The 22,753-nt window shown below is 49.7% G+C and overlaps 1 protein-coding gene across 4 annotated transcripts in view; it reads left to right on the top strand.

The window, feature by feature from the left end:
* Nucleotides 1–2,070: 2,070 nt before the first annotated feature.
* The window catches only part of KIAA0232 (KIAA0232 ortholog), an 88,695-nt gene continuing 68,012 nt past the window's right edge, over nt 2,071–22,753 (top strand). For 2 of the 4 annotated variants that reach the window (XM_047799447.1, XM_047799449.1), the window contains exon 1: nt 2,074–2,206. The gene's annotated coding sequence lies outside the window, so the exon portion shown is untranslated. Of the gene's footprint in view, nt 2,207–4,584; nt 4,972–22,753 lie in introns of those variants that run through there. The other 2 variants (XM_047799451.1, XM_047799448.1) reach the window with 2 other exon arrangements.

Below are 22,753 nucleotides of genomic sequence, written 5' to 3'. Positions count from 1 at the left end.
ATCTCTTCTTCCAAGAAATTTGTGGTGTATAAACACTGGTCTGCAGCAAATGAGAAAACAAAGTCAGTAACTGTGTGTGTGTGTGTGTGGCTATAAAGTTGCCAACTGTGTTTCCTTTCTTCTGAGAATATCTGAGAGATATCGTTGCTACAGTCATCTCTTGGTTCAATCCCTAGTGGTTCCAGGACTGGCTCCATACCCAAACTAGAGGATGCTCGAGTCCCTTATATAAGATGGCACAGTATTTGCGTACAACCTGTGCACAGCCCCCTCCCCCAGACTTTAAATCATCTCTAGATTACTTAAAACACCTAGCACAATGTAAATGCTATGTAAATAGTTAAAATACAATGTGAATGTGAGGTAAATGGTTGTGGCAAATTCCAATCTTGCTTTTGGAACTTTCTGGATTTTTTTTCCCCCTGAATATTTTGATCCCTGGTGGGTTGAATCTGCAGATGCAGACTCATGGATACAGACGGCCAAGCGTATTTTTAATTTTCATTGTTAATAAGTCCTTTCCACAAAACCATGAATGTAGATGACAACAAAGTGAACAATGTGGCAAAAGCCAAAAGTTGACCACTCTTTGCAAATCCCCTATATCTGGGGGGGAATTTCACTGGTCTGTGAAATCCCAGGTCTGGGAGCACCTGGGAGCTAGACTCCAAAGCTCCACTATTCGTCTCTTCTTGGCACCCAGATCACTCTGGAACTCCCGCGTGCACGCTTTCATTCTCTCCCTCTTTTCAGAGTTTGATCTCCAGCCAGGCCCAGAACAGGTGCTCCCAAGACATTGATTGAATGCATTGTGATTCATATGGGATGCTGTCAACTGAGAAGAATGCCACAGAAGAAAATTGAGGGGAAGCTGATGAAGGGAGAGAGCTGTGTAAAGGTAGAAGACCCCAGATCTCAGAGCCAGGAGCTTGGGTCCAAATCCTGCAAGAGGCGGGATGGTTTAGGGGAGTCAGAAAACCTCGCCTACTCATGAGCAGTAAAGTTTAGGAGAAATCGGTAACTATCTCTGAGCCTCAATCCCTCTCCCGAGTAATGGGGATGGTAGCCTTGACCCAAGATTCTTCTCAAGAACAAAAGACAAGTGTACAGGAAACCCCTTTGTAGACAGTCTGTACATAGTTCGTGGTCCATTCCTCCAGCACCCCCAGCCCCTAGGATCCAGTTTGCCCCTTCCAGTCTGTCAGTGAGCTGGTATGGGAACTTTGCTTCAGTTCTGAACAGAAAAGTCCAGTGGCCAGCATCTAGTAGGTGCTCAACAGATATATCACTGAACAATGGCAGATAGCCCCCCCCCACCCCCACCCCTGCACAAGTCCTCGTCCCTCTTTTGTAAATTGGCAATCTCCCACCCGGGCTCAGGGCTCCTTCCTCTCTGCTGCCTATGATACTTAAGCTGCCTTTTTAAGGACAGGCCTAGAAATCACATTTAAGTAAAGTGGGTGGGTGTGAAGAAACTTTGACTAAAAGGTTAGTGCACATTTTTGGTTCCCACTTCCGAATCTTCCAGAATTTATTTTCGCCTACTTAATAAAAACAGCCATGTCACATTTCTTTAGCTTGTCTTCTGGGTTAAAAAAAAATGTTAAACCGCCCACTCCAGCCATCCCAGGACGCAGCGAGGAGGGGGGCGCAGACAGGTGGAGCATGTGCCGGGAAGCAGGAGCGGCCGAGGCGGCCCGTGGGCGGGAAGGGTGGCGGCGGAGTTTAAGGGCTTTTGCCAAGAGCAGCCCCACGCGCCCCTCCGCAGGGGCAGTCTCGGCTCCGACAACTCGCACACTGGGTGGGCTCCCGCCTCCAGCCCTCGAGCCTCTCAGGACCCAAGCGCGGGTGCACAGCTGGCCCGGGCCAGAGGGGCCCTCCGCGCGCCCGCACGCCCCCGCCCCGGGGCCCCGCGCCCGCTGGAGGGGCGGAGCCCCGGGGCGGGGCGGTGGCGCTGATGTAATCCCGGCGCCTGGGCGGAAGGATATGGAGCGCGCCCGGTTGGCGGGGCGCTGAGGCCAGTTGCCGGGTAACGGAGCGGAGCGGCCGCGGCGCGCCGCCTCCCGCCCTCCGCCGAGTGGCGCCGGAGCCGCCGCCGCTTTACGTAAGGCGCAGGCCAGGGCCGCCCGGCGCTCGGCAGCGGCTCGGAGCCCTCGGAGCGAGGAGGCGCCCTCGCCGGCCGCCGCGCCGCCCGGCTGCTCAGCAGGTACCGCGGGCGGGCGCAGGGTGGGCTGGGGCCCCTCGGCCCGGCAGGCGCAGGCCGGGCCGGGCGGGCCGCCGCAGTGGGGCTCCGGGGCCGGCCTGAGGGAGGCCGGGCCGTCCCGCCGGGCCGCGGGCTCCGCCAGGACCCCGGCCGGGCCCCAGGCGTGCAGACGGCTGCGGGCCCGGGGACCCCCGTCCTGGGGACCCCTGCGCCGGGCTCGGCGCGCGCGGGGGGCGGGCGATGAGTCCGCACAATGGGCCGGTGTCGCCGCGCTGGGAGCGGCTCTTTGGGGGGAGGCGAGGCGGGGAGTGGATGTGCTGCCGGGGTGCGGAGCCCGGGGAGCGGCGGCCGCGGGGCTCCCGGCGCGGCCGGCCGGCGGGTGGGCGCTCGCGGCGCTGCCCTCGCCCCGCCGCGTCCGCCCGCCCCCTCCCCTCCTGCATTGTCCTTTAGGGGCCGGGGAAGGGAAACCGCCGGCGGGGGAGGGGCGGGGCGGGGCGGGGCCGGCGCCGACTGACGGGCCTGCGGGCCGGTGGCGCTGCGCGCGCGGGGCGGGCCCTGGCGGCGGGGCGGGCCCTGCGGCGCAAGGTTCGCCGAAGGTTACGGCCGCCCGCGGGAGGGCCGGGCCCGCAAAGTCACCCGCGGCGGCGGCGGCGCGAGAGGGCCGGGGCCCGCTGGGGTGGCTCCCGAGCCCTGGCGTCCCCGGCGGGCCCTTCGGCGCTGCCGGCTCGGCGGCGTCCGAGGAGCGGGTGGTCGCGTGGGAAATGCTGCCTGCCGCTCCGGGACGCGGCGTGCGGCGCGCAGTTGACAGGGCCTGCCTGGCGCCTGGCGGCAGACCCCCAAATCGTGACAGGCCCGGTTTAAGATTTCTCTTTGGCCACCTTTCAGTTTCTGTCCTTTCTCGGCAAGCTGTGGAGACCTAACCTCGTAAAAAGTGTAGATTGAGCGGCTCGGGGGACATGCGGTGCTCTGAAATGGTTTAACTCCCTGTGCTTTCTGCTAATAAAGACCCGGGGAGGATTCCTGGCTATCTAGGTTGGCTGCTTCATTCAAGTTCCTAAGAATGAGTTTTGCTTCTCTGGGTCTTCGCTCGTTTTGGAAAAAAAGCAGGGGTGGAAGATTGGTGTGGGGGGAGGGGTGCGCAGTTTTGATGACTAGGTGATGCTCTGGGTAAAACTAACTATACAGTCAAATCCCCAAGCTAGGTTTCTCTTATGCAATATAAGCCAGAACACCTTGGCCGTTTCATAGGCTTTGAATTTAACGAGGGGAAATCTACCCCTCTGCAGCCTGAAGGTCACATATCCTCCCATCGGTTATTTTGGATTGATCCATTCGTGAATGGGTCGCAGGACCTGAATGACGTTTCCTTGTGGCCAAGATTATTTATGAAATTGTGCCTCTGCATACCTATATGTAAGCTTCATGCCGATAATACTTTTTATGTCTCTATTCAGTGGCTGTACTTGCTGAATAATGCATTTTTAATAATTCAAAAATATTTGCTGCTTCCGGAGTTCTCTTCATGGCCCGGCAGTAACGAACCCGACTGGTGTCCATGAGGATGGGGGTTTGATTCCTGGTCTCATTCAGTGGGTTAAGGATCTGCTGTTGCTGTGAGCTGTGCTGTAGATTGCAGATGCGGCTCAGATCTGGCATGGCTTGTGGCATAGGCTGGCAGCTGCAGCTCTGATTCGACCCCTAGTCTGGGAACTTCCTTATGATGTGGGTATGGCCCTAAAAAGATCAAAACAAAACAAAAAATGTATTTGCTGCTTCAGGTTGGGCATATGTATAAAAGTTCTTACATAAGCCTGTGTCATCAATGACATGTCACTTGGGCCACTGAAACATTGAAGGAAGAAGATAACATTACTCCTAATATTTTGTAGGAAGTAGAACTAGAGGTACAGATTTTTTGTTTTTAAAGAAAAGTATGGGGAGTTCCCATCGTGGCATAGTACTGGCGAATCCACCTGGTATCCATGAGGACGCGGGTTCGATCCCTGGCCTCACTCAGTGGGTTAAGAATCTGGCATTGCCATGAGCTGTGGTGTAGGTCACAGACGAGGCTCAGATCTGGTGTTGCTGTGGCTCTGGTGTAGGCTGGCAGCTCCAGCTCCAGTTAGACCTCTAGCCTGGGAACCTCCATATGCCACAGGAGTGGCTCTAAAAAGACAGAAAAAAAAGTACAGGTCTTTAATCATGGCATTAACGTAAGGCAAATTTGTAATTATTTTCAAGGTAGTTACCTTATATTTCACACAAATTGTAAACACTTAAGAAAATTAAGTCAATTTTTAGCACTTATGATATCACAGACCACTCTGTGCTTTATTGTACAGAGCACTTTTCAAAAGCATTAGGGTTTTTTTTTTTTTGCATTGGGCAGAAAAGTATTGAGTCTGGGTTTTTCTCCCTGTTTTAGCAGCATTGGACTTGGAGCAATGAATGGGCTCTGAGCCCGTGTTCTTGTCTGTGAAATGGGAAGAGTGATGCCTGTGAAATCCTCCCATCACCGTTCAGTCCCTTTAAAAATATCAGTGTGCTAGTGTGTCAAAGCCTCAGATTCCTTTCTGGGCTTCCGGCTTTCTTAGGCTCCTCCCCACCCCTTCCTCTCTGCCCTTTGCCTGCCTGTCAGGTCACCTTTCCTGAACCCAGATTGGATCTTGTCAGCCTCTGGCTCAGAAAGCCTCTGAGACTGCCCACTGTTGGGAGACCAGATCCAGACCTAGCAGCCTCTCATTTAAGGCCCCTCACTCCGGCCCCAGGTATCGTTGGACTTTGCCGGTTCTCTTCGCTCTCTTTCTGCACCGCGCTGCCTACTGAGCCTTCGCTCGGTTCTAGACGTGCTGAGCGTCTTCATCCCTTCTTCCCTTACATCCTTTTCCCTGATAGCGACGCCCGGTCTCACTTGCACCTTCTCCAGCTTTCAAAAGCCCTCGTCTGATTTTCTGTCTCCGCTGCAGCCCTCTGGAAGTCCTATCGAAGTGAATTATTCATTTCATAATCCTCTGTTCTTACTTTCATTATTGCCTGTGTCACGTGTTATGTATGTTAAACTCTGGCTGTGGGGACCATGTCTTTATTTTACCCCCCAACACCTCGCTCAAGGGTTTAAACATGGAGGTGTTCAAATGTTTGCTAAATAAAGTCAAATTCTGTAATCCACCTTATGGGTTTTTTTTTTTTTTTTTGTCTTTTTGCCGTTTCTAGGGCCGATCTCACGGCATATGGAGGTAGGTTCCCAGGCTAGGGGTCGAATCAGAGCTGTAGCCACTGGCCTACGCCAGAGCCACAGCAACGCGGGATCCGAGCCGCGTCTGCAACCTACACCACAGCTCATGGCAAAGCCGGATCCTTAACCCACTGAGCAAGGCCAGGGCTCGAACCTGGAACTTTATGGTTCCTAGTCAGATTTGTTAACCACTGCGCCATGACGGGAACTCTTGGGATATTATTATTATAAAGTATTTTAATAACAAACATCAACCACAACACTGGAAATGCAGTTTTATGTTGAAAATGGTTAATATTTAGCATATTCCTTTTCAGTTATTTTTGACCTCTCATAAAATACCAAGTGGTATTTTTATACAAAATACAAACAGCCACCTCTGCCATCTGTTGAAACTTGCAAGGCTCATGAGCCAGCACTGCTGGCTAAAGTCGCTGCACCCTGTCTCTTGGGAAAGGGGATCAGAGTACAAGTTTTAAAATATTCCTTACCTTTGAAGGTAACTGTACTCTCAGCAAACTACATGCTTTTTGTTTAAAACATTTTTGGTTGGGTTTTTTCAGAGATTTATTTTACTCATAAGTAGTAAACTGCTTTTGAGGGTCTTATTTAGAGAACAAAAGACAGAAGCCTGAGATTCAGGCTTGTGTCCTAGCTCTTCTCTCCCCCTGGGTTACCCAGGGCAAGTTGGTTAAATCTCTCGGACTTGTTTCTTTCTTGATCATGTGAAATGCGAACAGTCTTGTCTGCACTGTTTTTGCTTTGCGATGTTACTTAAAGTGCTGTTCTTTGTGTACTGCACACCTTGTTTAGATAAAAGGTAGTAAGATAACTACATCACAGCTATTCATCCTCCTGTTACCCAGGCTGGAAACTTTTTTTTTATTAAGTGAAATTATGCTTTATTAGGGAGGCTCAATATCTTAATTGATGCTAGTCATTGATTGAAAAATTAAATATTGAAAAAGAGCAATTTTTTTAAAATTCTCATTTTTATGAGTGTACTCATGACATGTGGAGGTTCCTGAGCTAGGGATTGGATCCAGGCTGCAGCTGCAGCCTACTCCGAACCTGCAGCAATCAGGCTGGAAACTTTTTTTTTTTTTTTGGTCTTTTGTTGTTGTTGCTATTTCTTGGGCCGCTCCCGCGGCATATGGAGGTTCCCAGGCCAGGGGTTGAATCGGAGCTGTAGCCACCGGCCTACGCCAGAGCCACAGCAACGCTGGATCCGAGCCGCGTCTGCAACCTACACCACAGCTCACGGCAACGCCGGATCATTAACCCACTGAGCAAGGGCAGGGACCAAACCTGCAACCTCATGGTTCCTAGTCGGATTCTTTAACCACTGCGCCACGACGGGAACTCCCTGGAAACTTTTTTTTTTCCCACCTTTTTATGGCCACTTCTGTGGCATGTGGAAGTTCCTGGGCTGGGATAGAATTGGAGCTGTAGCTGAGGCCTATGCCACAGCCACAGCCACACCAGATCTGAGCTGCAGCTTGTGGCAATGTCGGATCCTTAACCCATTGAGGGAGGCGGGGGATGGAACCTGCATCCTCACAGAGACCATGTTGAGGTCTCAACCCACTGAGCCACAGTGGGAACTCCCAGGCTGGAATCTTTTTTCTTTTTGTCTTTCCTAGGGCTGTACCCACGGCATATGGAGGTTCCCAGGCTAGGGGTCCAGTCGGAGTTAGAGCTGCCAGCCTACACCAGAGCCACGTCTCTGACCTACACCACAGCTCACGGCAATGCCGGATCCTTAACCCAATGAGCCAGGCCAGGGATTGAACCCAAAACCTCATGGTTCCTAGTTGGATTCGTTGACCGCTGAGCCAGGACGGGAACTCCTGGAAACTGAGTCTTCCCTTTCTTGACCAGATTTTTACCAGCTCTGCCTCCATGTGTCTTTTCTATCAACCTCCGCCCCCCAGTGTTTCCCCTGCACCTGCCCTTCCTGGCTCTGGTCAGTCCTTAGGTAGTTGTCATCGTGAGCCCCCTGACTGGCCTCCCTTTTTCTAGCCTCTCTGGTCCTCCTGTGTTGTTACCAGAATTAGTCAGTATGGAAATCATACCATGCCCTGCCCAGGTATACACCAGAAGTTCTCGCCATTTCCCCCCATTCCCTCACACCTGAGGCCTCTGACCCACTTCAGTCTGTACGCTTGCCCCTATGGATTTTCTCCTTGGAGGCACCACCACCTGGCAGGTTGGGAATTCGTGTTAAAGGGTTAGGAAATCATCCTATGGCCTGTGTGCCATTTGGCTTCCTTCTAAAGTTTAGCGTTTCTCTCATCACCTTGTATTTCCGCCCTGGACCTCTCGCCGTTTTCATGGTTGTTTAACTGCCTTCTTTACTCTGGAATGTCCTTGCTGCTTTTTTCTTATCAGAATACTTAATACCCAAGGCTTGGTTTAAACGCCCCTACTTCTGTGAAAGAAGAAGCTTCTCCAGATTTTCAGAATTACCTCCTCCTCATGTCCCACAGGTGCTTGAGGATCCCTCAGCTCGGCTGGTTGTTCTTTTCCTCTTTTTAGTTTAGTCTTATAAATTCCTTAAGGGAAGAGAGGGAAATTGTATCCATTGTTGATTGCCTCTGGTGTGCAGTGTAGTCTTTCACGTACTATTTATTCATTTAAACGCTTGGTTGGACTAACTCATTCACTCAGTCACCCTGCATTCTCTGAATTTAGCAGAGGGGGAGTGGGATTGGAATGGTTTTATGAGAGGTTCGTGAATCCATACTCAGGGCCCAGCACATGGAAATGCTCAGTAAGTGGCAGCTTTTAGCTATTAGTTGGAGCGGGTGTAGAGAACACTAGTGGTTGGGTTTGTTGGTTGATTCTGTATGTTGGTTACTATAACAAGATTTATTTCTGGCCCCTGTGTAAAGGAAAAAAAAATCATCTGGTCTCCAACTTCATCTCCATTCTTTCATTAGTTTTGGGAATAAAGCAGAAAAGTGAGTATTTGGGTGGAGGGAGCTTTCGCATAAGCAGATTCGTGATGGTTGTCCTAAATTCTTCTAAAGTCGGGCAGACCTTTCTGTAGGTGATACAGGTTTTGCATGTGGCTTAAGAAAGTCAGGGAGAAATGGATTGTCAAATTTTATACTTTGTTACTTTCAGTAAGGCGCATGTTTTCATTTTAATCTTACATCTTATAATTATTCGTTAGGCAATAGAATCTCCTTATTTAGTGTTTGGAGTGACTTAAAATTTTGTTGTTGACATCTCCAAAGCTTTTTCTTGTCATTAGGTTTTCTTCATGGTTCTCTGTCTCTTCCCTTGTCTGCTCCACCGTCTTGCTAGGTGAGAAAAACCAGCCGTAATTTTGAAACTTTTAATTAAATATTTAGTTACTATTTTTAAGTTTATATGCATTACTAATTGACAAGTTGTATCCAGAAACTTCAAAAAGGAGCATCTTTTTTTTTTGGTCTTTTTGCCTTTTCTAGGGCCACACCCCCGGCATATGCAGGTTCCCAGGCTAGGGGTCCAGTTGGAGCTGTAGCCGCCAGCCTATGCCAGAGCCATAGCTACATCAGATCCGAGCTGTGTCTGTGACCTACACCACAGCTCACGGCAACGCCAGATATCCCCAATCCACTGAGCAAGGCCAGAGATCGAACCCACAACCTCATGGTTCCTATTCGGTTTCGTTAACCACTGAGCCACGATGGGAACTCCTAAAAAAGGAGCATCTTTGGTCTTCCCATCGAGGCTCAGTGGAAACGAATCTGATGAGTATCCATGAGGACGCGGGTTTGGTCCCTGGCCTCTCCCAGTGGGTTAAGGATCCCAGTGTTGCTGTGGCTGTGACCCTTAGCCTGGGAACCTCCATATGCTGAGGGTGCAGCCCTAAAAAGCAAAAAAAGAAAGACATCTATATATTTGTAATAGATCTCTCTTTAAACCTGCCCTGCAGAATTGGGGATGATAATCCTATCCCAGTGGGTGAACTGGTATCAATGAAAAATAAAGGCAGTAGGACAGTTCAAGGTTTAATAATTGCAAAAATGCTTGAGAATGTGTTGCCTTGTGTGTGTTTTTAGCTAGAGTGATGAAGGAATGTGAGGCCTGTGAATACAGGCAGTGTGTGTGTGTGTGTGTGTGTGTGCACGTGTGCACGCTCCTTTGACGGGAAGCGAGCCGAGGCACTGTGTGTCTCTAGTGTTTACAGTGCCTGGTGCAGGGAGTAGTCGCTCAGCACACACTGAAATAAGTGAGTCAGTCACCTGTGGAGGACAAAATACATGGAAATAGATAAGTGTAAAGGGATGTGCTGCAGCAAATTGTCTCTTTCTTTCTTTCTAGTAATCTGGTTGTTACCTGAGTAGCGGGGGAACGTAGAAAGTGGGGAGGGATTTATTTCCCTTTCAGTCAGGAGTTTGTTTCTAGCTCAGTTACATTTTGCAAAGTACCTTTGGTTTTGTTTTTTTTTGTTTGGTTTTTTTTTTTGGTCTTTTTAGGGTTGCACCCACGGCATATGGAAGTTTCTAGGCTGGGGGTCGAATCATAGCCGTGGCCGCTGGCCTACACCACAGCCACAGCAACTTCGGATCCAGGCTGCATCTCTCACCTACACCACAGCTCATGGCAATGCTGTATCCTTAACCCAGTGAGTGGGGCCAGGGATCGAACCTACGTTCTCATGATAGTAGTTGGGTTTGTTAGAGCTAAGCCACAAGAACTCCTTTTGGAATTTTAATAGCCAGTACATAACTGTTTCAAGATTGTTTGCTCAATCTGGAGATTTATTCAGGCTCTTTGGGTTTTTTTTGTTCATTTTCTAGCCTTTTCTTGGGTATCTGATTAACATTTTGCTCCTTGGTAGCATCTTCCCTGAAGATTTTAATGGTGAAAAAGTTGAAAAAAATGTTTTTTATTGAAGTATAATTGACTTACAATACTGTATGAGTTTTGGGTACGCAAAATAGTGATTCACTTACTTTTATACATTACAGAATGATCACCATGAGAAAGTCGTTGTGCTCCTTTTTGGTGACGGGTGTTACTGTTACTTGTCACTGCTGCCTTTGATTACCAGTACAGATAATTAAGTACTGATTGTATTCCTTTTTTTTTCGGTCTTTTTGCCTTTTCTAGGGCTGCTCCTTCAGCGTATGGAGGTTCCCAGGCTAGGGGTCTAATTGGAGCTGTAGCCACCGGCCTACACCAGAGCCCCAGCAACATGGCATCCGAGCCGCGTCTGCGACCTACACCACAGCTCACGGCAACGCCGGATCCTTAACCCACTGAGCAAGGCCAGGGATCGAACCCGCAACCTCATGGTTCCTAGTCGGATTCATTTCCACTGCACTACAATGGGAACTCCCAAGTTTCTTGTTTTTATAAAACGTAAAGCTTAATTTTAAAGCAGCATATTTTTTGTAGTGATTTTTATTTTTTTCCATTATAGCTGGTTTACAGTATTCTGTCAATTTTCTCCTGCACAGCAAGGTGACCCAGTCACACACACCCACATATGTTCCTTTTTCTCACATTATCATGCTCCATCATAAGTGACTAGGTACAGCTCCCAGGGCTATACAGCAAGATCTCATTGCTTATCTCCTCCAAATGCAAGTTTGCATCTATTAACCCCAAATTTCCATTCCATCCCACTCCCTCCCCCTCCACAACCATAAGTCTGTTCTCCAAGTCCATGAGTTTCTTTTCTGTGGAAAGGTTCGTTTGTGCCATATATTAGATTCCAGATACAAGGGCTATCACATGGTATTTGTCTTCCTCTTTCTGACTTACTTCACTTAGGATGAGAGTAACTAGTTCCATCCATCAAATATATTTTGAATGATTTACCAAAATATTATTTTGAATGTAAGTAACTCTTATATAAAAACTTTTTTTTTTTTTTTGGTCTTTTTAGAGCCACATTGGCGCCACATGGAAGTTCCCGGGCTGGGGTCAAATGGAGCTGCAGCTGCTGGCCTACACCACAGCCATGGCAATGCCAGATTTGAGCTTCATCTGCAGCCTGTACCACAGCTCACACAATGCTGGGTCCTTTAACCCATGCGCTGGGCCAGGGATCGAACCCACACCTCCACGGCGACCTGAACTGCTGCCCCCAGCAGAAACTCCCAGTGAAGTGAGAAACCCTCTTACTCTAGGCAGCCAAAAACAAAACAGCTGACCAACAAGTTCCTAATTTCTCTCAATTATCATTGAGCATGCTAAGAATTTCCTTGGTGTCTACTAGCTTTAATAATTTTAGGCATTAGGCTGGATATTTTCTGCTCTGCAGTGGTTCTGTGGTACAGTTGTTTACTATTAAGGAAGACAGATTGTTTGTATTGCACATTAAATATCAGGTGAAATAAATTAAAGGCTCAGAATCGGCTTCATGAGGCAGCCACCTGTACCATCAGTGCCGAGACCAGCTCAGCAGGTTGGGGCTGAAGAACGGGTGCCTTGAAACTTAAGGAAAAAAGTTAGCATAAAACAAGACACAGAGACATTTATCTTAAGTAAAGGTGGGAACCAGGGATCTCAAGGTCTCAGGGACCCAGAGCGCTGCCTCAAGAAACCGCGCGGCTTTTATTGTGCTCTTGAGGATGACGTCCAGTGAGGAGGGGGTTGTAGCTGCAGGATATAGGATTTTTTTTTTAAGGTTACATAGCCGGTTCCATATATTAAGCTTTTATTCTGACTTTCAGGCATTTAACACTCATTAGCATTTGAGGAAGCTTGGCGTCAGCTGTCTATGCAGAGCATCTAGAGAATCACCATTGCGCTTCTGCAGACAGCGTGCCTATCTGTGGCAACCCGGCGTGCCTAGGTTTGCACCTCGGTTCTCCCTGCTAATGCATCTCCTGCTAACAACCCCTCATAAACCCCTTGGGGCCATGAGGTTCATCTTCCTCTTATTCTTTAGAGGACATATCATGCTTGTGCAAAGGGCGTGCCAGTCTGCACAGGTCCTGGGTGCCTAGACCAGCGCATTCCGTCCTCATTCAGCTGACCCCATGAATAACTTACGCCTTTAGGTCTTTGTGCTTAAGCGGAAGTCCTTCACCAGCACTGCGACTGTTTCTCAAGCAGGAAGATGGGGTAAAGGAAAGCAGGACAAGATGGGGTTTTCAGCAAAGAGGCTAAGAAAATATTGTAGAGACGTGTCTCGCGATAAGACAGGGCTCTCCCTTGCTTTAATGATCTGCTGTCACAGTCTTGAGGTTCTTAATCATTTTGAACATGGGACTACGTTTTCACTTTGCACTGGACCTCACAAGTTATGTAGCCAGTCCTGTCAGAACTGAAGCATAGAAAAGTGAGACCCTCATCTCGCTGCATCCTGGTCCTGCCCCGTGACGACCTCTAACGTCTGAGTTCCTGGGCTCAGTGCGCGTGCAAGTGCACGTGCGTCATCCTGAGCCTTCCCGAAGAAACTGCTGAACGGAACTCTACAGAAGTCCGTGTGTGCTGTATTTTCTTGGAAAAGTCCTTAATGATCTAGAATGCTGCACACTTAAGAAATTACTTTTAAAGAGCTCTAGAAAACCTTAGCCGTAAGAAATTGGTACTGCACTGCAGTTTCAGATTTGTATTGGTTTGTTTGTTTTATTCAAAGCATGCTTTACTTGAAGCTTTAGAGAAATAGCTTAAGTCTCGGAGTGTGAAAATACCCATCTGGGATGAGATTTCACTTTCTGAAATCTACTGAAATAAACCCTAAGCCCATCAGAGGCAAGTCAGGAATGAAAATCAGGTTTATTCATCAGTTTAGGCCCAGTTGAACAGGGGACGCACTAGTCGGTATTTAGGGTTCTTTGGGGCTTTATTTACTTGAGCAGTGTCAGAGTTCGTGGGGAAGGGGAAGGTGGAGGATTCTTAGAAGTAGCTACAAAACATGGGTGGGTCTTCCAGCAAGATTTGCTTTTTTCTTTTGGCCTTGGCATGCAGCAACTTCTTGTGGAATCTCAGTTCCCTGAACCCGGGCACAGCAGTGAAAGCACCAAGTCCTAACCACTAGACCGTCGGGGAACTCCCTGATAAACTAGTGCCTTTAATCCTCCTGACGACCTTTGCGAGAGGTGGTACATCTTCATTTCATAGATGGTGAAGCTGCAGCTCAGAGATCTCAGGAATCTTCCCTAAGGTTACACAGAATACATGGCAGAGCCGGAGCCCAAACTTGCATTTTTGCCACTTAGAGTTGATGCATGAACTTTCCACCGCCTGGCTCATCCCAGAGGGTCATTCATTCTCCAGCACTTGACATGCAGGAGACTTAGACCAGGGGAGAGAGGGAGGGGCAGGAGTGCTGGGAGGAGCCTTCCGACCTCCACGCAGGTGTGATCATGTGCCAGGAGGGATAGGGAGGCTCTGGGCAGGGGCAGCCTCAGGTGAGAGCAGTTTGGAGACAGTCTTGGCCAGGCTACTGGGCTCTAGCAGGTAGTCTAGGACGCCTTCCTGGTCAGCACTGCTGGGAGCAGCCTGAGGGACTCATGGCTTGATGCCTTTGCTGTAGTGACTTTGCACGTGCGGCGCCTGGAGGCTGTGGTCAGGTGGGTTCCCCAGGGCAGGTTCTCTTGAGGAGCCGTCTGCCCACCACTCTGCTCTGTCCTGGTGAGGCTGGGCGGAGACTGACAGTGCGAGTAAGCATATGGCTACACTGTCAAGTGAAGATTTGTGCTAAGAGGAGAAATAAAGGGAGTCATGTTGCTCGGGGGCGGGGGGGGGGGCGGTGCGGAGAAGGGTTCTCTGGTGAGAGGGCAGCTGAGCTGAGACCTGAAGGGAATAAGGAGAAAGATGTGCGCAAGTCTGAGGAGCAGAGCGTGGCGGGGGCAGGAAGCAAGCGAGAGACGATTCTGGTCGTCGCGAAGGTGGAACCCGGAGGATTTGCTGTCTGGCTGGATGTGGGAGGCGATAGGCATCAGAGGAGACAAGGGTGATGCCAAAGCTTTGGGCCTAACAGTGGAAGCATGGAGCTGCCTTGACTGACATTGGGAAGGTCATGGCCCAGATGGTGGTGGTGAGAATTCCGAGTTTGGGGGGGTTTTGTTGTTGGTTAATGCAGGTTATAAGTTGAGATGCCAGTTAGATACTTGTCTAGTAGCTTGACGGCTCTAGCATTTTGTAGTTCATGAAAGAGAAGAGCAGAGAGAAAGTTTGGAGTAGCCGTGGCATGGATTTATTTAGGATCACAGCCCCAGGGCTGTGCTATTGAGCCTGGTAGCCCCGAGCCAGCCACTTGTGACTTCTGAGCACATGAAATGTGGCTAATTGGACTTGAGGTGTTCCGTATGTGCCAATACACACTAGATTTCAAAGGTGTAGTATGGAGAAAAGAATGTAAAATTGCTCATTAATAATCTTTTCTAAAGTAAAAAAAAAAATTCGCTATGGCTGGTTTACAGTGTTGTGCCAGTTTCTGCTGTGCAGCAAAGTGACCCAGTCGCACACACACACACACAAAATGTATATGACACATTCCCTGTCTTCCATAACCTTCCATCATGGAACATCCCAGGAGACGGGACAGTTTCCTGTGCTATACAGTGGACCTCGTTGCTTAGCCATTCTCTTTTGTCTTTTTAGGGTCACACCTGTGGCATATGGAGGTTCCCAGGCTAGGGGTCGAACTGGGGCTGTAGTTGCCGGCCTACACCACAGCTCACGACAACGCCAGATCCTTAACCCACCAGGTGAGGCCAGGGATCGAACCTGGGTCCTCATGGATTCTGGTCAAATTCGTTTCTGCTGAGCCACAATGGGAATTCCTCCTTACTGTTCTAAATGTAATAGTTTGCATCCACTAACCCCAAACTCCCAGTTTATCCCACTCCCTAATATCTTACCTTGATTATATTTGGGTTTTTTATAATGTAATCCTTATTTTTATTTACTTATTTATTTATTTTTGGCCACACTCATGGCATGTGGAAGTTTCTGGGCCAGGGATCGAACTCAAGCCACAGCAGTGACAATGGCAAGTCTTTAACAGCTAGGCCACTGGTGAACTCCAACCTTGATTATATTTGGAGTGGTAATATTTTGGGTCTATTGAGTTAAATATATCATTAAAATTAATTTCCTGGGAGTTCCTGCTGTGGCACATCAGGATTGGCAGTGTCTCTGGAGCGCCAGGACACAGGTTCAGTCCCCAGCCAGCACAGTGGGTTAAGGATTCACCGTTGCCACAGCTGTGGTCTCAGTGACAACTGCAGCTCAGATATGATCCCTGGCTGGGAACTCCATGTGCCACAGGAAGCCCAAAAAAGAAAAAAATAGTAATTTCACCTGTTTGTTTTGTTTTTACGATGGCTAGGAGAAAATTTTTAATTACATCGCTGTGACTCAAGCGTTGCTATTGGCTGACGCCCGAGGAGGAAGTGAATGTAAATAGAGAAACGTGTGGAGCTCCCGTCATGGGGCAGCAGAAATGAATCCGACTAGGAACCATGAGGTTGCAGGTTCGATCCCTGGCCTCACTCACTGGGTTAAGGATCCGGCGTTGCCGTGAGCTGTGGTGTAGGTCACAGATGCTGCTCGGATCCCGCATTGCTGTGGCTGTGGCATAGGCTGGCGGCTGTAGCTCCCATTTGACCCCAAGCCTGGGAACCTCCATATGCGCAGGTGCTGCCCCAAAAAGAACAAAAAAAGTGAAGTGTGAGAACTTCCTGAAGGAGGCGGTGGTGCGGTGCCGGGGCGCATGGCCAAGGCTTCTAAAGCACGAGTTAAAGAAGAGCCAGAGCCAGAGAGCAGCTAGGCCTGGCTGACCACCGTGTGACAGACAGGTGGCTCTTGAGACGGGAACAAGTCTTGGGGGTGGTCTGTAGAGCGGGATCCTTTCCTGCACTGGTTGTGGTTGGTTGGTTGGTTTTTAAGTGAGTCTCCTCAGGACAGGAATCACCCTTTTGCACAGGGGTTGTAAGGCAGCCTCTCGGCGGACTTGGCCGGGCGGTCGGCAGAGGCACGCAGTCCTTGCGGGCAAGTGACGCCGAGTCTTGTTCTCAGGGCCACCTTCCCTTGAGGAAACTACCGTGAGGTCGAAGCTCTGCCGGGCCCCTTTTCTGTCCAGGGCGGCCCTGGAGTGGACCCTCTCCGTGTTGCATGTACCACGTTACTGTCCATCGTCTAAACCGGTAGTGTGGTTTTCTGGTTTGCACATAGCCTGCTTGGTTCTATTAGGAGGTGTGACTTGGCACCTCTGTCCCCTTCTGTCCCGATCACTGCATAGGGCTCACAGCAACGCCTGATCCTTAACCCACGGAGCGAGGCCAGGGATCGAACCCACAATCTCATGGTTCCTAGTTGGATTCATTAACCACTGCACCACGGCGGGAACTCCATCATGGGCTTCTCTATAAGACGTTGGAAGGTGTAAAGGGCAGGTGTCTGTCCTTGGACGTGATGCTTTTCTCCCTTGCATCTCAGCCTTCTGTTCCCCAAAACCACACTTGCACGTCTACGAACGGTGTCCATAAGCTGTTTCCCTCAGCCGTGTGATAGAAGCTGTCGTGGAAACAAACTCCTGAGTGGCACTTCCTCGAGCCTTGCCAGGCCAGGCAGACAATCACCTTGAAAAGGCTCTGGCAGCGCCCTGCAGTCTGCAGTGGCTGCGGTGGGTCACAGCAGGTCTCACTTTCTCTCTGGCTTGGGCATCAGGTCTGTTGGCTTCTCAGGATGCCTCCAGGCCTGTGGAATAGTGAACAGTAATGGCCAAACCGGAAACTTTGATTAAGAAGGATATGCTAGGAGTTGCTGTTGTGGCTCGCAGTCATGAACCCGACTGGTATCCATGATGATGTGGGTTCAATTCCTGACCTTGCCTGGTGGGTTGAGAATCCGGTGTTGCTGTGAGCTGTGGTGTAGGTTGCAGATGTGAGTTGGTTTCCGCGTTCCTGTGGCTGAGGTATAGGCCGGCAGTTGCAGCTCTGATTCGACCCTTATTCTGGGAACTCCCATTTGCCGCAGGTGCAGCACTGAAAAAGTGAAAAAGAAAAAAAGGATATACCAAATGCAGAGTAAAAGGCTTGGCTTTGATCCTTTAAAACTGTGTAATAGGCTACAAGTTAGATGAGTGGTGAGTGATGTGACGGAAAGGACACCAGTTTCAGCCCTAATAAGCCCGTGGTGGCCCTGGTCTTGACTTAGCCTGGGGCCTTGAATACACATTTAAGTTTCTTTCGTTCTTTTTTTTTTTTCCTTTTTTGGCTGTCCTGCGGCACATGGAGTTCTTGGGCCCCGTGTTGAATCTGAGCCGGAGCTGTGACCCTATGACACACCTGTGGCAATGCCAGATCCTTAACCCACCGCACTGGGCCAGGGATCACACCCGCTTCCCTGCTGCTGCAGAAACACTGTCAGTCCCATTGCGTCACAGCGGGAACTCCACTTTTAGGTTTCTTGATCCTTAGAATGAGGAGGTTTGGCTCATTTTTTTGGCTCATTTAGCTCAGTTTTTTTTCAGCCTGTGAAAGCAGTATCGGACACAGGATAGGTGCTCAAGTGTTTATTGACTAAATGAATGGATAAAAGAATTCTGGAGAGCCTACAGAGTTCCCTTGTGGCACTGCTGGTTATGTATCCTGCATTGTCACTGCAGCAGTTCTGGTTGCTGCTGTGGCAAAGGTTCGAATCCTGGCCCAGGAACTTGCATGAGCTGTGAGCGTGGCCAAAAAACCAAAAAGAATTCTAGAGAGCCTAGATGGTTAGGGCCTGAGGCTTGAGGGTGTTTGGGTAGTCATCCCACCCTCGCCTGTGCCACTTCAACCTGTTTCAGCTAAGTATGGGGTCCTACCACATTGAGAGGTGTTTGAACAACACGTGGTTAGGTGAGCTCTCTCTGAGCATGAAGATGCCACGCTTCTGTGCTGACACCAGCCCATTTCTTCCTTCTCACCGTCACATCCCCGTATGCATTTTACTGGGATTCACGTTGGGGGGTCAGCACAGTTTCAGGCAGATGTAGCGGGGAAGTGCTGCAGAGCCGCCTTGGGTTTGCTGGCGCTGCCATGGGGAAGTGCTCCAGGCGAGGCGGCTTAGACCCACACACGGGCGCTCTCAGTTCGCGAGTCCCGCCGTCCGCAGGCCCGTGTCGGCAGGGCTGGCTCCTTCTGGAGGTTCTGCAGGAGGACCTGACTGCCTGTCTCCCAGATTCTGGCGGCCGTCGGCAGTCTTTGGCGTCTCCTGGTTTGTAGACATACCAGTCCGGTCTCGGCCTCTGTCTTCGTGTGGCCTCCTCTGTGTGTCTTCGCCAGTTTCCCTCTTCTTGTAAGGACATCAGTCACTGGATCAGGGTCTGGACAGAGGTGGATTGAAAATGGATAGTGGGTGCAGGAGAGCGAAGAGGAGTTGCTAATGGGAAGTGGTTGTGTTGCCCGGAACTTTGATTAGGGTATCTACGTTCTTTTTTTTTTTTTGGTCTTTTTTTGCCTTTTCTAGGTCCACACCCACGGCATATGGAGGTTCCCAGGCTAGGGGTCGAATCAGAGCTGTAGCTGCTCGCCTACACCAGAGCCACAGCAACGCGGGATCTGAGCCATGTCTGCAACCTACACCACAGCTCATGGCAACGCCAGATCCTTAACCCACTGAGCAAGGCCAGGGCCCGAACCTGCAACCTCATGGTTCCTAGTTGGATTCGTTAACCACTGCGCCACCCAGGGTTTCTAATGTTCTTAATGTAAAACCGTTTCCATAGAATGGAACTGTGGATGCTGGTTTTTCTGCAGAACAGTGAAGTATGAGGAAGATCCTTTTGTGCATGAACTTGAAATCGCATTCTCTCAGCTTTGAAATCATTGGACAGCACACCACCAGCACCTTCCAGAGGAAGCTGTTTTGTGTCCCTCAAGGGGTCCTTGCACAAAGCAAACCTACACCAAATGGGGGTGGGTTCTGAGATTTCAGTACTTAAATTAAGGGGCATGTGAATCCGATGGGCCGCTCCCTTACGAGCTCTTTGGTAGGTGGGTTGTCTGGAAAGCTCCACGGACAGTGTAGTGCTCGGAATGTTGAGACATACCCCTGGGGTCCACCCCTTGCAGGCCCAGCCCCAGCCTTGGCCCAGCCCATGGGGACCTGTGCCTTCTCCTGTCAGCCACTGGCGGTGAAGCCCTCCCGGGAGAGGCCGAAACCCTGGGTGGGGCGGTTCTCTGCAGCGAAGACACCCCCAGGGGTGCACTCCTGGCAGCCGGCCATGTGCCCTTCAGGTGGGGACGTGGGTGGGACGTCACAGGGTCTGCTATGCTTGGACAGTATTCTTACTAGAACATTTTTATTGATTTGATTTGATGCAGTGATTGGCCTTCTGGAGAAACAGGGTAAGTCTGTCCCTTGTCACGGACTCCCTCCCTCTACCTCGCTGCTGTATGCGTGACATATGTACATGGGGCGGTGGTGAACAGAGTTAGCCTGCTCATTAAGCTTCTCCCAGACTCAGCCCGCTGGTTTCCTTAATCTGACAGGGTCTGCATGATGTCTGTGCTAATCTGTTGTTTTCTTGGTATTGTTGAGACGTCCTTGCTTTGCTTGAGCCATCTGTCTACATGTTTTCACATATTTATCAGTGGCATTAAGGTCCTTGGAGCAGTAGCTCATCCTCAAAAATTTGAAACCTATTTCTTATGAATTTGAAATTCTCAGTTCATTTAATCCCACCTCTCTAATTCGCCTGTTGATTTGTCCTGTTGGATGATTCTAAGGGCCCCATACAGAATCTGTGGTCCCATCAGACCGCCTTGGAGCAGAATGTCATTCACGGAAAGCTGAAGTTAGATGCAGACCCTTGCTGCTCAAGTCATACCCTTTGGGGCCAGAAGGGTCCTCTGGGTAGCTGTGGGTCGTCATCAGATGGTCTGTCATGGAGGAGAGCTTGACTCGGGAGTTAGTCGGCTTTCAGATCCCAACTCTGCCTCTTTTCTTGCTGTTTGGGGAAATTGCTTTTCTAAGTTTCCGTTTCGTCTTCTGTAAAAAGGGAACATTTAGATAGTGAGGACTCAGTAGACCTAGCTGCTGCTGCTGTTGCTGGAAGAAAACCACACCTACGTTATAGGAAAGGAAGGGGCTTTGTCCTCTAATTCTAGACGTAGGGGCTGAGCTATGTCTGTGATCTTAGCACCTGTCAAGTAGAAGGAGGGGTTCTGAACCAGTAAAGCGTGTCTACAGGAAGGCCAGACAGGCATCAGCCTTAGTGAGGAAGTGTAGAAACACTTCCTGTATAATCTGACACAAGACAGAGGACACCCAGTGGTACTGCTTCTCCTCGCTGTGCTCGGGGGGCCGGTCCACACACAAGAGAGCAGCATTGACGGGGCGGGGTGCCGGGAACACCCGCTGTTGTCACACGCGGATGACGATTGTGTCCAAGACCTTAGAGAATCTGTAACCTAGGGTCTGGGAGTAAATCTAACAGCCAGGGTCTTTGCGTCAAAAATGAAAACTTACTTGAACGCTGTAAAAGGAGACCCAAGTGGATGGACAAAGGCCCCTGCTCCACACGACAGAGCAGTCAGTTCTTCTCAACTGGTCTGTGTATTTATGTATGTGTGTATTTTTGGACTATATATTTAATGCATTTCCAGTTAAAATACCAGCAAGGTTTCTCGTGGATTGTGATGGCTGATTCTAAAATTTTAAGAGTAGAGGGCCAGATGGGGAAGATACCTCTGAAGAAGAATCCTGAGGCTTCCCAGAGAGGCGTAGTGATAGCTTGGGGTGCGTATTTGGAGCACATTGATGCGGGAGAGAAGTGGTGTCACGGATGTGGTTGGAGAGCTGATCCGTAAGTGATGCTGGACTTTCGGTTTTCCACATTTAAAAAAATGAAATTAGATGCCTTCTCACAATTCCACGTCACTAATTCTAGATAAAAGTAACTTGTAGATAGGTTAAGAACTTGAGTATTTCATTACATTTTACCAGCTGGTACGTTGTTGATCCGAGCCCCATATCTCAGAGGCTTAAACATTGAACAGTTCTCCCTGGCTCCCACCACATCCTGGCTGCCGGAAGCCGGTTGCTGTGGCTCTGTTCAGGTGTCTTCTCATTCTGGGACCCGTGCTGAGGAGGCTGCCCCATTTTGGGACATGCTGTTCCTGTGATAACAGAAGAGGCCAGGCTGAATCACACAGTCTTAAAGCTTCTGTTTGGACCTTTTGTGTGTCACATCCGCGGTGGTCCCTTTGCCAGGCCAGTCATGAGGAGTGGTGCAGGGGCGTCTATGTACTGAGCCTTTAGGGAGGCACTGCCAGTCTGTGCCATGGTGACAGCAGGGACTTGCTGGGAAAAGGGATGCCCAAGGAGAGGAAAGGGATAGTTGGGAACAATAATTCATCAACTGGCCACAAATGTGAGAAGAGAAACTTGAGGACTTTAGAAGGAAATCCAGACAAGTATCTTTCTGATCTCGAGGTGGGGAAGGACACCGAAGACAGCGTCCTCAGACTGGGAAGTATGGTTATCATCTGAGACGCAGATTCTGATGCGGTGGGTCTGGAGTGAGGTCTTAGAGCCCGCATTTCTAACAGGCTCCCAGGGGATGCTGACCCTGCTGCTCTGTTCACACACTCTGAGCAAAGACTCTGGTGTCTGCACACACGCTGAGCAAAGTCTTAGGACGCAAAAAGTGTCAACCATAAAAAGGAGAGATTGATAAATGCAGCATATTAAAGTGAGAATTTTTTTTTTTTTTGCTTGGTTTTTAGATCTGCACCCATGGCACATGGAGGTTCCCACGCTAGGGGTCAAATTGGAGCTACAGCTGCCGACCTATACCACAGCCACAGCCACTCCAGATCCGAGCTGCATCTGTGACCTACATCACCTCTTACTACAACACTGCATCCTTAACCCATTGGGTGAGGCCAGGGATTGAACCCACAACCTCATGGTTCCTAGTTGGATGCATTGCTGCTGCACCACGATGGGAGTTCCAAGAAGTTTTTGTCTAAGGATAGCATGAAGAAGATGCTGAGAGAGTGCCCATCGTGGTGTCAGCAGAAGCAAATCTGAGCAGCATCCCTGAGGATGCAGGTTCGATCCCTGGCCTTGCTCGTTGGGTTAAGGATTCAGTGTTGCTGTGGCTGTGGTGTAGGCTGGCAGCTGTAGCTCCAGTTCGACTCCTAGCCTGGGAACCTCCATATGCCACAGGTGCAGCCCTAAAAAAGACAAAAAAAGAAAGAAGGAGGGAGGAAAGAAGGAAGGAAGAAAATGAGGAGCCACACCCTGCGAAAAATACTTGTGGTATGTATAACTGGTGAGGGATTCCCATCAGTGTCCATATATATGACGAACTTCTAGAAATCCACAGAAACGAAACAGTCCAACAGAAAAATGAGTAAAAACTG

This window comes from Phacochoerus africanus, chromosome 10 (assembly GCF_016906955.1).
Source record: "Phacochoerus africanus isolate WHEZ1 chromosome 10, ROS_Pafr_v1, whole genome shotgun sequence".
Taxonomy (NCBI): Eukaryota; Metazoa; Chordata; class Mammalia; order Artiodactyla; family Suidae; genus Phacochoerus; species Phacochoerus africanus.
This window is presented reverse-complemented; position numbering and strand designations above follow the sequence as displayed.